Genomic DNA, 13,030 nt, shown 5'->3' with positions numbered 1-13,030 from the left:
GAGCAAATAATTATAGCCTTATCCATGTCAGCAAAAACATCCAAACATTGTTTTCATCATTTTGACCCCTTGATGTTACAGCTTACCCTACAGTACCTTTTTCTTGAATCAGATATTGACGGTTGAAGTCGTGGAAAAGGCACAAATGTGGATCCGCAAGGAACTAGCTGTGGAGACATTATGATCTTCTGCTCAGATACTTGTTCAAGAGAAAGAAATTTATTTACAGCCACAAACTCCTTTCATCCAGTAGCATGATCAAAGAAATGGAGGCTTGTGTTTTTATCATTATTTTTTAAGGATTTTATAGGATGTAAACATTTCAGCTTCAGCAGCTGATTCTAATTTCTTTAATGGTATCTTTGATTCAGCATTGCTTGGCAGACTATTAAGGAAATGTTGATGATGCAGGAAGACCAGTGTACTGGTTAACATGATTATTTTACAGAACACTGTGCATTCATTAATAGCAAATAAATTGTCATAATATTCCTCTCGGATTCTTTCTAAAAATCTTTTACATTTATTTGGTCTCAAGATGTTCGGTGCTCAAAATATAGAACATACCACTTGTTTCAGAAAATATAACCTATTATCTTTTCTCTGGTAAACAAAATCAGATGTTAATTTTAACATCCATCTCCCATGAAATGGAGATCATGTCTACCAAACACACAGGCCTGATGACTCAGAAAAATATGCAGCAATCATATTTCATACTAGCAAGGAGTATGAAATGTCAAATTTCAAGAAGACACTATTTTGTGACACACATCCTACAAAATGACTGATACATTTAGAAACACAATAAATATGAAGTTTATTGTGGCCCTAAGAGGAATGGCAGAATGCACAAAGAAAATATATATATGTATAAATTCATTAAAATGTAGCAGTATAGAAAATGTATGAATCCCATTAAAAGGCAAACAAAATGTTAGGAGATTTAAAATTTAGATGATGATAATTTTGCAAAGTAGAATATAAATATTTTTTGAAGTCTTAATCATGAGACTTGTTTTGATTGAAAAATCAAAGCAATAAAAGATAATTAGTTAAATATTTTAACCAACTGTTCAGTAAAAGACAATTAGTTAAATATTTTTGGTATATCGACAGTATGAAATAGTATTGTAATCACAAATAATGATAGACGGCTATTCATAAAGTACTATTAAGTGGAAAACCGATATATAAACAAACAAAAAATAGGTTACCAAAAACCATTGTGATTTGATCTTGTTTAGGTAAAGCATATACATGTAAATATAGAGAAAATGGTAAATATTTACATTAAGTTATTAGCATTGCTGAAATAATGTTGTGTTTTTTTGAAGTTTCTAGTAATTGTCACTAATCAGTATTTTCCATTTTCTTATACTGATCACATACTGCTTATGTCATATAAATAAAGTGCTAACAAAATAAGAAACATCGTTTATACTTAATAACATCTCTATCACAAGATTTAACCATGATTTTACTTCCCAAAATGTTTATCCCTTCAAAACCACTTTTTGAATGCTATATATGAAGACTCAAATAGCTGCTCTCTGATGACATTAGCTCATTTAACAATAGGCCATAGTGGGAATCACATCATATCCTTTTCCTAACTACTATTTAATTATTACTTCGGCCCCTGACAATTTCCCAGGATTATTTGTTAGTTTCAGATAAAAACTTAAAAGGATGAATCAGAAGCCAAAGCTTTACTGTAAATAGTAATTTTACACAACATAAGTTCTTGAACTTATCACTGCCCAGAGATGAAGAACCATGTCCTCTAATATTCTCGTAACTTTTATTCTGCTGAGAAGTCTGTGGGGAGTTGCTTTTCCCATTTCTTCAAGTGTAGGCTTTGCCAACTACAGCTTTGGAGACATTTTCTAAAACTCAACTGAGCTAGACCCATCCATGTCTTCTGGCCTCATCAGTGAAAATATATTCTTGCCATTCTCATAGCAGAATCCCCTCACAGACTTCCAAAAGGACAAGTTACCACCTGAGTATTATAACATCAAGAAAAATGGCATGGAATAAAAGAAGACGAACTTTGTAGCCACACTGACTTGCATTTAGATCCAGCTATGGGCTGGCTTGCAAGAGGACTTGGAATGCACCACGTTAACTGTTCTGCGACTCTACTTCCTCGAGGTAAAATGGAGGTAATGACTCCTACTTTCTATTATTAATGAGAATAAAATAAGAATGTATATTAAATACTTAATATATAGAACTCACAGGTCAAAGCTTCTCCATATTTTTGTCTCACATCTTTATGGTATTCTTATGATAACCATTATTATCATACAAACACAAATAATTTTTAAAAAATCACCCCAAAACAGACTTTCAGTAAGGATACACAATATTATTGCTGAGAAATGTAGATTTGTGATAAGTTTGCTGAAATAAGAGCTCAGTGATTATTTCAGCAGAGTCTCTAGTCAGTCTGTACTAGAGTCTCTCCATGAAGTAATTACAGATGTCTTTATTTCAGCAATTTAATGTAATTACACTAAAATGTCTGCTGGTAGAAGTGAAGAACTGACGACTGAAGCAGCATTTCCTAGCATGTGGAAGTTACAGAAAGTGGTAATTTGGAGTACCTCAATATTCTAAATAAGTTTATCTGTGAGTCAGCTCTCTTACTCCCATTATCTATAGCTACCAAAACACACAAATTTGTAGTTTAGTTTCCTTTGCTCAATACTATAGTAAAGTGTTGGGGGTTTTTTTAGCAACAAAGTCTTTATTTTATCAGTCTTTTTCCATCTTAGGAAAGAGATGCCTTATCACATGTTCATATTTATTTATTTCACAATGAATAAAATGAGGATCAACAGAAATAATATTCTGATTTAAAACTTAAGTCTATGAGATATCTTTTCAAAGCATCAGTTTGGCATAACAGCACATGCTGCCAGGAACAATTCATTCTGATTCTGAATAGTTCATAAACACCAGCATTAGCCAAGCAAAAAACAGGGAAAAAGTAGGTGATATTTACAATTTCCATGTAATTTATTTGGACCTGATTTTGAGTTTCCAGAACTAACATCAATAGAAGCATTCAACAGCTAAGTTCATTTTTAACCTTAATATCCTGGAACTCTAACATTTCCAAGCTCCCACTTGGGACATGAGTCTTATTAACACGAAAGGGAAAAAAATATTGATATAAACAAGAGAAAAGTTACATATTATCCTTGAGATTATGTGTTTCTTACTCCAGCTTTGAATTTTCACACCTAGTTTAATTCTATGTGTATTATATTTATTAAATAAAATAAAATGAAAATAAAAGAGAGTAGAAAAATTGTGACTTTACTGCAATCTCCAATAATGTATCACCAGGAATGAACTCTAGCGTGTTTAATGATTCTCTGTTGCTGAGCCAAAATAAGTGACTTCTGCTCTCTATGTGATCTTTTCCACATGTGAAAGGATGCCTAATTGATAATGTTCTACTTTATTAATATACTTTGATTAATATTCAAGCTCATAACCTCTTCTTATAAACCAAGGCATAAATCATACAACCTATAATGTAAGGCACTGCAATGAAACAAAGGAGCTCAGGCTGCTAACTTCTCCATATCATCTTGGAAATATAATTTCCACTCATGTAAATTTGGGATATTCAAAATTTACCCCTTCTAAAGAAAAGCAGTAGCAATTCAAAAGCAAAGAAAATTCTCAAATAATCAGCACATGCAGAGATCTCTATCTGGCCAAATCTAATTTTACTCTTTTTGTGGGCAACCAAGGATAACATAAATGATGTATGAAATAAAATTTGCACTTTTACTTTAGTGATGCAAGGTGATTATTAAGAATATCATAATTCAACATAGGTATTACTTGCACCTACTAATATCTTTTAAAGCACAGGCTTCCTAGTGATTCTGACAGAATGACTAAGAGAAAGCTATTGATGTAGTGAAGCTCTCTTCCAATATGCAATAATTATTGGCCTTCTTAGGACTGCATATGTAAGAAGAAAATTATCCCTTACAAAAGGGGTAATTACAATTACAAAAGGAGATCCTTGTTCTTATTTCTCTGTTGAGAGGTCTATATGTCTCATAATGATGAGGATCATTTAAAAAGACAAATCTGATGATTCCAGAGAGGCAACTATAAATACGAACTAGTTGTACTGGCATTAATTGGCAGCACTCTTACAAACCAAAATGCATTTGGAAACTTCAAGTTCTTCAATCATCTGGAGTCCTTCGTCTCCCAAGAGATATGAACTAGCTTTCTCCCATGTTAGATTTGAGGAAATCTGACTAGCTTTCTCCTAGGTTAGAAATTGAGGAATTCTCTACATAATCCATGTGGAAAAATAATCCTCAGCTTGGGTGCAGAAGTATTTATTTATTCACTCAGTAATTCTTATGTCTTCTATTGTGGTTGGCATCATATATAAAGCTAGGAACAGAAAATAGGTTTTGTTTTCATAGAGATCTTACCATAGCCAGAAGAGGCAAAAAATAAATAAATAAATAAAATGTTTACTTACACATTGGAATAAGTGCTCTGAATGGAAAATCCATGACACTAAAGAATGGGTATGTTGAGTGGGTGATAGGTAACTAGAGCCTCTCCACTAGTACCATAAAGCCTGGGCTGAGGGGCTTCTCTTCTTGTAGATGGTCAGCTCCAAAGGTAATCTGATTAATTTAAAATTGGCTTTTATTCACAATTTGAAGATAATGCATGATACCTGCCATCAGGGTCCAGTATTCTTGCATTCAGTGCACAAAAACTTGGAAGGTAATAGATTGGTGGGGGAAAAAAAAGGAAGAATATTTTTTACCTAAGATATATTAATGCACTACCTCGGAAACCACATATTCGAAGTCTGTTCCCATAGCTGATGATTATCCATATTTTAATGTTGAGTGCATTTGAAAAATAACAATTTTCAGTATATTTATGCTTTGAGAGAAAATCTTAAATAGCAGTATTGCTCCATGGAGTAAACTGATTTCCTACTAGACTCTGTGGAAAATTGTTTTTGCATTGAAACTAGACAATGGGCCAGGTGCATTACCTTAAACTTGCTCATTTTGAAATCTTACTCCAGGCAATAAATACATACAAGCCACAAAATTATTATTAACATAGTATTTGCTAGAGTTGGGGAGACTAATTATTTTAGCTGAAACAGAAATGCTTATGTCTTGAAATTATTCTCAGATGAAGAATAAGAAGAAAACATGAAGTCCAAGAAAGCTGTCGTGAACTAATTTAGTATTAAGTGGAACAAACGTATTAAAAGAAGGCGTTCATCTTTAGCCTTTAAAATCATAAAAGAACAAAAAAAAGGAAGCCTGCTTCTTAAAAATTTGATTAAAAGGCAAAATCAAGAAATAAAATAAATTCAAAAACTGTGAAAAAGAATTTATATATTTTTGATATACATTAGATAGATCATAAAATCCACCCAAGAAAAAGCAGGTCACTTTGTGGAACTTTGTGGAAATGACCCAACTTCACTGATACCTTTCTGCTGAATCATCTCAGTGAAAGGAAACAAAAACAGAAGAATTCTCAGCATCCTCAATTCTAGAGGAGATTTCTAATATAATTTTCCTAGTAGAGACTAGCCACAGCCTGGACTGCATAATAACTATCCTTTAAAATCACCCACTTCTGTTTTCTTTACTTACTTGGCTCCATGTTATCAAGGTATAATTCTGATTATAATTTCCCTTTTCATGCATATTATTTAATGTGAACAAAGTCACTACCCTAACATTAAGGTTTGTTTCTCAGTCATACTTTAGTTTGCTAAGTATGGGTCAGTTGCTCTGAAATTACACAACTCTGGATGTTCTCACAAAATCAGAGGCCCAACATTCTAGGAGGAATGTAAGACTATACCATGGCCCTCATCAAGTAAGGCCATTATGATGTATTCACCATGTGGTCAACACCATCTCATTTTGTCTTTGATTTAGCTTTATCGTTAAAATGTCAAAGAATTAAATTTCTATTGTTCAGCTGTTACACATTGTAAAAGTGTTTGTCATAAGCAATATTCATTTAAAGATAGTATCAGTAACACATTGGAAATTCGAGAGCCAAGATGCCTGGATCTGCTAATGATAATTCCAATTAATAATGACAATTGAAAATCGCTCTAACAAATACTTGAGAAAACATAGTAAAATGTATTCTAGTTTAGGCTGTTTAAAAAGTTTCTCTAAAACATTTTTTAGAATCATGCTTATTTTCTTTGCACATTTTTATAACCTTGGTTTTACCAAGGTTATAAAATGACTATATGAAATGTCAGGTTGTTAGGTGCTAAATGAGGTCTGAGGAGAGTTGGTAGGGTGGTGGGTAGCTGGTAAAACACTTGAGGAATCGTAGACAGTTTCATCACAGCTTTTACTCTCTCTCTGGGCATGAGCTGGCCTGTACGCAATCTGTGGGTGCAAGCCACAAGCTGTATGTACAGTGTCAGCATGGTAATTATATCTTTTACAGACAATAGTGGCTCCGAGCCAAGCATGAGCTCACATGGGTGATCATCTAATGTGCCTCACATGGCGTTGGATACATACCATGCAGAGTTGTGTGCCTGCACTCCAAACCTGCTGAGTCACACTGTGTCAGAAAGCCGCCTCGGCCTGCTCCTGACTAAAGTGCAACCATCTCCCTTACACTGCACCCCCTAAGCCGAGGGCATCCTCTAGGCAGGGACACATGCCCACAGGGCAGAACCCTGGATCCAGAGGCCACAGCAGTAATATAGGGAGCAAAAACTCTAGGTTATGGCAGGCAACCACTCCATGTGACATTACCCCAAGGTTGCTTTATGCATTAAGCCAGGTTTCTATTTCTCTATCTTTACAGGCATTGGGCCAGACAATAACAGGCTACTGTTCAGCCCCATACCTGGTGGAGAAAGACATCTTTCCTACCATAGGTCTTGCCACATGGCCTGGCCCCACATGGGCTGGTGACCAAGTAGTCACTTTTGTAACTTATAGGTAGTTAACCACAAAGTTAAGCCTTGATAAACTGCCCAGCTAACAGTGCAGATTATCATAGGTGTCACTTTCTTGGTGATCACCATTCATATTGCTTTGAGTTCAGCCCATTGACCACACTGTCCACATCCAGTTTCAAACAATATGGTGTCATTGCTAGGTGAGACTGCAACAGTGGTCCAGGCAGCAGTAGCACCTCAGCTAGACCCATGTCTAGGGGTGCCTCAGGCCCCATGGCCTTATCTTGCACTAGGACTACAGGTTCCAAGATCTCTTGCAACTCTGCTGCTAAGGGGCTTATACTCAGCATACTCCACTGGTCTAAGTTGGTGCCCCACTTTGCTAAAATGGATGTCTATGCCATTCCAGTCTGGGGGGTTGTTACCCATGGAAGCACCCATCTCGCCAATGGGTAAGTCATCCATTCGACAACTGCAGCCTATCCTGTCACACTCTCACTAACCTGAAGGACAGCATATGCAGTTACTAGCTGCTTTCCCAGTCCAGGGTATTTTTATCCATGAATGCACCCATCCCGCTATTGAGTAATTCATTGCATGATGACTGTAGCCCATCCTGCCACACTCTCATGAGCCTGAAGGGCAGCATATGCAGTTACTAACTCCCTCTATATCAATGAATTCTAGAGCTCAGCTTCTTTTCATAGTTGGGACCAATAGCCTACTGGTGTTCCCAAGCGCTCCATGCGCTGCTGTAGGCCTCAGCCAAAACTACATGAGGATACATGCACATCCAGCTCAAATGGGCACCCCTGGTTAATTATCCATAGGGGCTGTGCCTGCTGAATAGTCCACTTGGCTGCTAGAAAGGTTGTCTCAGCCTCATCATCTTAATTCTAGGCAAGGGGAGCATTGCCACTTCAAAATCTACAAGAGAATCAGTGGCTAACATAATATCAACAACAAGACCACAGCATATGGTGAGGCTATGCATGTAGACCTGTGGCAACACTGTGAAAGTCCATTGTCTCTCTCCCATGAAGGCAGACTGTTACCTGGTTCTCTGGAAAAGAATGCATTAGTCATGTCCACTACATAGTGGTACAGTCCCAGTTCTCTTAAGCAGTGGATCAAGTCCATAATAGACAGCACAGCTGCCAAGCCATGTAAAATATCCACCCCCAGAATGTATCTGCACTATTGTCTAGCAGCGCCAGCACTCGTGGTATGTTGGTGGTGGACCAGTGGATTGTAAACCTCACATGTGACCTCCAGTTGTGGTGTCTCCCCACGCCAGGAACCTTGGCCAGTTCCTTCATCAAACAGAAAAGGCTTTACACCCCTACCTGGTTGCAGCACATAGCCTTTGAGCTGAAGTGGCCAGGCAGGACTGGGTCATGCAGCAATGTCCTTCCCCCACTTGGGCATTTTCTAGAATTGCTGCCCTGGAGACAACTGTCTCCATAAAGTTAAGAGTACTTCATTGGGCTGCTTATCGATTTTCTCTCAGTCCGAAATCAAATGTATCCATATCTGTGAGCGTTGTCACTCGTTGGGGCATTCTTATCTCTCGTGGGGGTGGGGGAGCCTGCAATTGCAGCACCTTCTGCTTCTTTACGGTGTGAACCCAGGTCTGCATTCACAGCAGCCTGTAGTTCCTTTTCCAAGTTCTGTAGCTGGGCCTCCAGGTTCCCTGCCTGCGCCTGAAGGTCCCCATTCACGGCAGCTTCTAACTCCTTTCCTGAGCTGTGTAGCCAGGTTTCCATGTGCCCCACCTACTCCTGAAGGGCCCTCGACTCTGCTGGATCTCTCAGGGACTGGGTGTGTACTTCTCGTAGTGCAGTTAAAAACGCCCATCCAACTGTGCTGGCAAAGACTCATTCCTTCTCGGTGTTCTGTGCTTCCAGCTGCATCAGTGCCTCCTCCACGCAAATGGGGGACCCATCTACTGCCACCCAGGTTCCCACTGAAGGCCATCGGAGCAATATAGCTGCCACCAGGCACCACAACCCATGTTGTGGCAACCTGGTAAACCTGAAATCAGCATGGACCAAAGGCTCACCCAGCTGGTGATCCTGTTCATGAAATTAATTGTTAGGTTCTAAATGAGGTCTAAGGGGAGTCAGTGAAGCGGTGGGTAGCTGGAAAAACACTCGAAGAATCATAGACAGTTTTGACATAGCTTTTACTCTCTCTGTGTGTGCAAGCTGGCCTGGACGCAAGTCGAGGGTGCGAGCCACAAGATGTATGTACAGCATTAGCAATGTAATTATACTTTTTACAGACAATAGTGGCTACGAATCAAGCATGAGCTCAGGTGGGTAATCACCTAATGTGCCTAACGTGGTGTGGTTATATAATGTGCCTCATGTAGCATGGTTACATAACGTGTGGAGTTGTGTGCCTTCGCTCCAAAACTGCTGAGTCAGGCTGCACTGGAAAGCCACTTCAGCCTACTCCTGACTAAAGCATAGCCATCTTCCTTACACAGGTCATACTGAAATTCTGTTTTCCTAAATTATAACTCAATTTTCCATAGATGATCTGACTCTCTTACACTAATTATTCTTAAAATGTTCTAACTTCTGCTTATTATCCTAGCACCACTCAATTGAAAATTAACTTTGAAATGTGCTAAGATTAGAGCTTAAGAAATGAAATATTCACTTCCATGAAATGTATCCTTTTTGAATTTTTTAAAAATAACGTTACCCTCCTCTTTTTGTTATGTTATGGTTTTATATTTTGTCTAAACAATGGCACTTCATGCAGTTTAATCAAGTGTTATTAAATACCTTCTTGAAGACAGAAATCAGAAATGAACATAAAAAATAAAAAATGAATACATTTTAATGAAATTATTCATGATAAACTAAGTTCTTTCTGTTTTAAAAATAAATGAGTACTATTTTACTGAAATTTACATAAGAATATAAGAAAATATTTTTCTTTTGGAAAACAAAGCATACGGATGGATGCCATACGTTAACTAATTCAATAAATATTTGAGTACTTCATGTGTGTTTGCATTGCATGGGCTGCTGGGAATACAGTACCCTCACAGGCTTTCTTAAATCATTATTATGTATACATTAAGTGAGATTATGGGTATATTTCAATCAGTTTATGATGTTTGAGTATAGATTGCCAACATTTCTATAAATTTCCAAATATTAGTATATTACACTTTATGCACAATTTTAAAAATAAGCCCAAATAATGTTTTTAACAATGATAATGTTTCCAAGTTAGGGCAGCATCATCCCACATGTTGCCAGCTGTTTTCAATTTAATGGTACACAGTATTTAGTTTTTATTTCAATTAAACTACTTATCTAAAAAAGTGGCATTTCCCTCACTTATCTTGAAAGTCATTAAATAATAATTGCAACTCTTATCAATCTCATAAAATGCAATGGCATAATCTCAATATTAGATTTTGCTTTAAATTTTGGAAACAGATATGAAATAATTTTCTCTGACGTCTAAAAGTAATTCAGCAAATCTTTTAGTTACTAGCCACTAAACAATAATTAAATATAATACATTTAAGTAAAAGTGTATTACATATATAAATTATATCTATTATATTAAAATGAGTTATGTTGAGTTATGATATTAGTTACAGTGGCATGCTGTTAGTTGTTATTACTTTAACAACTCTGTTCAAAAAATTGGATAAATTTCTTATATATTCTGAAATAATTTATTGAAATAAATTAGTGTATATCCAACAAAGGCATGATCAAATTTGAAGAATTATAAAGTGAATTAAAATGTGTTGCCTTAGTTGAATTCCACTTTTAAGAGTAGCTCAATTTTCCATACTACCTACATATGAATATAGTTCTATGCTGTTGTTGAGTAAAAGGATCACTCTTAGTAGTTTTTAAGTCCAGAAAAAAGAATATGCACTTTTACATATTTTATAATCTCCATATATGAACACTTCCTTCTTTCTCTAACCACTGTCAAAAATAATCTCTTAATACTGATGCGTCATCAAATGTTCCGGAAATCCAAGAATTCCAAAGGAAATTAACCAAAATTGCAAAGTTAAAACTTAAATTATAAATATAACTTCAAATCAGGGACCATGTTTGGGGAAAAAAGAAACTAATCTGTATATCAAACTTTATTTGCCAATGTTCCAATCCAATTCTCCTCAAAAGGAAGCTAGATGGAGCAAAATCACTCAGCTGACAATTATGCAATGCAAAATAAATATGAATTCAATTTTCCTGTTTGTGTCTTTGAGACTATAGCAGCATTGAATACCAACCAACCAAGAAACAACAACAAAACTTTAAATACATAAACATGAGCACAGTACTGTGCTAAAGTGAAAGCAGCATAATGTGGCTGAATAATAGTTGTTCAGTTCTACACAGAATCATACAAACCTATATATAAAAATTATATCTCAACTCTCAGCAAGTACGTAACCTTAAAAATATGTCTAATCCCCTCTCTTTCTCATTATTTCAGCTATGAAATAGAAATTAAAGGTATCTATTTAGGCCTGGTGCTGTGGCTCACGCTTGTAATCCCAGCACTTTGGGAGGCCGAGATGGGCAGATCACAAGGTCAGGAGATCGAGACCATCCTGGCTAACATGGTGAAACCCTGTCTCTACTAAAAATACAAAAAATTAGCCGGGCGTGGTGGTGGGTGCCTGTAGTCCCAGCTACTCTGGAGGCTGAGGCAGGAGAATGGCGTGAACCCAGGAGGCGGAGCTTGCAGTGAGCCGAGATCGCACCACTGCACTCCAGCCTGGGTGACAGAGCGAGACTCCGCCTCAAAATAAATAAATAAATAAAAATCTATTTATATTCGTTAAGTAGGTGACTGTACTGAGATTTAAAAAAAGCATCTAATATCTAATTATCATTCCAAAATTATTATATCTCTTAATTCATAAGTAATAAATAGAATATACAAAACCAAAGAAGTCTGTAAATATGTTTTAAATCAATATGTTGAATACATTTGAAAAAATAGACATAAAATGAATTACATTATATAACCTAACTTTATAACTTGCTACAGACTGAGGTCAGGAAATCCAGGGATCTAATCCTGCCCATTGCCTCTTTTTTTACATCCTATAAACTAAGATTTTTTTTCTATTTTTAAATGTCTCAAAACAAATCTAATGAAGAATAATATTTTATGGCATGTTAAAGTTACTTGAAAATCAAATGTCAGTGTCCATATACAAAGTCTTATTGGTGCACAAACATACTCATTGCATATTGTCAGAGAATGCTTTTAAGTTACAACAGCATAAATGAGTATATTTTAGTAAGAGACTTTATGGCCCCAGAGACTAAAACATTTACTATCTGGTGTTTACACAGAAAAACTTTGCTGATCTTTTTTCTAACAAGCAAGATATTTTATATTCTACTAATGTGTTACACTTGAGTGTCACTTTTAAAAGAGTCAGTTTTTTATTGCACAGGATTTATTATTAATTATCTGATAATAATTCTATACTCTTAACCACTAGGACATGAGATATGCCATAAAGATGAAAATTGATTAGAGTACAAAGTTGGGAGAGATAATGTCCAATGCACCATTAAATATTGATTATTAATATATTTAAATATACCACCTATTCAATTATTAAATAAATGTGTTTTTTGATATGAGGTAGTCAAACACTTTAAGAACAATTATTCCCTTTTCCAGATAAAATACAAGGTGTCTAGCACCCAAAAAAGTAAATGTACAACATAATTTACAAAATGAAATATACAAGAGCATTTCTAATTTTAAAAATCATTATTTAAGAGATTTAGATAAAAGTTATATATAAAACATAATTTACAAAAGCAAGAGTTATGTAAAAATATTTATAATTTAAAAAATCATGATGTGAAAGGATTAAATAACCAACTCATTTACACTAACCCCAAATCCGCCTAACGTCTAGTAAGAGAATATAGTTTCTAAAATGAGCTTTTGTCTCATTAGAATTTGTTAATTACTTTTTAAGAACTGACCCAAATATGCATTACCTTTCCACAAACATAGTCAGAAAATTATATC

At 35.7% G+C, this 13,030-nt stretch overlaps 1 protein-coding gene and 1 long non-coding RNA gene across 6 annotated transcripts in view; one reads left to right on the top strand and one right to left on the bottom strand.

Annotated features, from left to right (window-relative positions):
• The window catches only part of LOC134731969 (uncharacterized), a 156,136-nt gene extending 153,964 nt beyond the window's left edge, over positions 1-2,172 (top strand). The window contains exon 3 of the long non-coding RNA XR_010114727.1: positions 1,966-2,172. This is a non-coding gene — a long non-coding RNA (uncharacterized lncRNA). The remainder of the gene's footprint in view (positions 1-1,965) is intronic.
• KCNT2 (potassium sodium-activated channel subfamily T member 2) overlaps positions 1-13,030 on the bottom strand; it is a 398,329-nt gene that overhangs the window by 319,263 nt on the left and 66,036 nt on the right. The gene's annotated exons all lie outside the window — the stretch shown is intronic.

Source organism: Symphalangus syndactylus, chromosome 19, assembly GCF_028878055.3.
Source record: "Symphalangus syndactylus isolate Jambi chromosome 19, NHGRI_mSymSyn1-v2.1_pri, whole genome shotgun sequence".
NCBI classification, from domain to species: Eukaryota; Metazoa; Chordata; class Mammalia; order Primates; family Hylobatidae; genus Symphalangus; species Symphalangus syndactylus.
The sequence above is the reverse complement of the archived record's forward strand: the minus strand, read 5'-3'. Positions and strand labels throughout refer to the sequence as shown.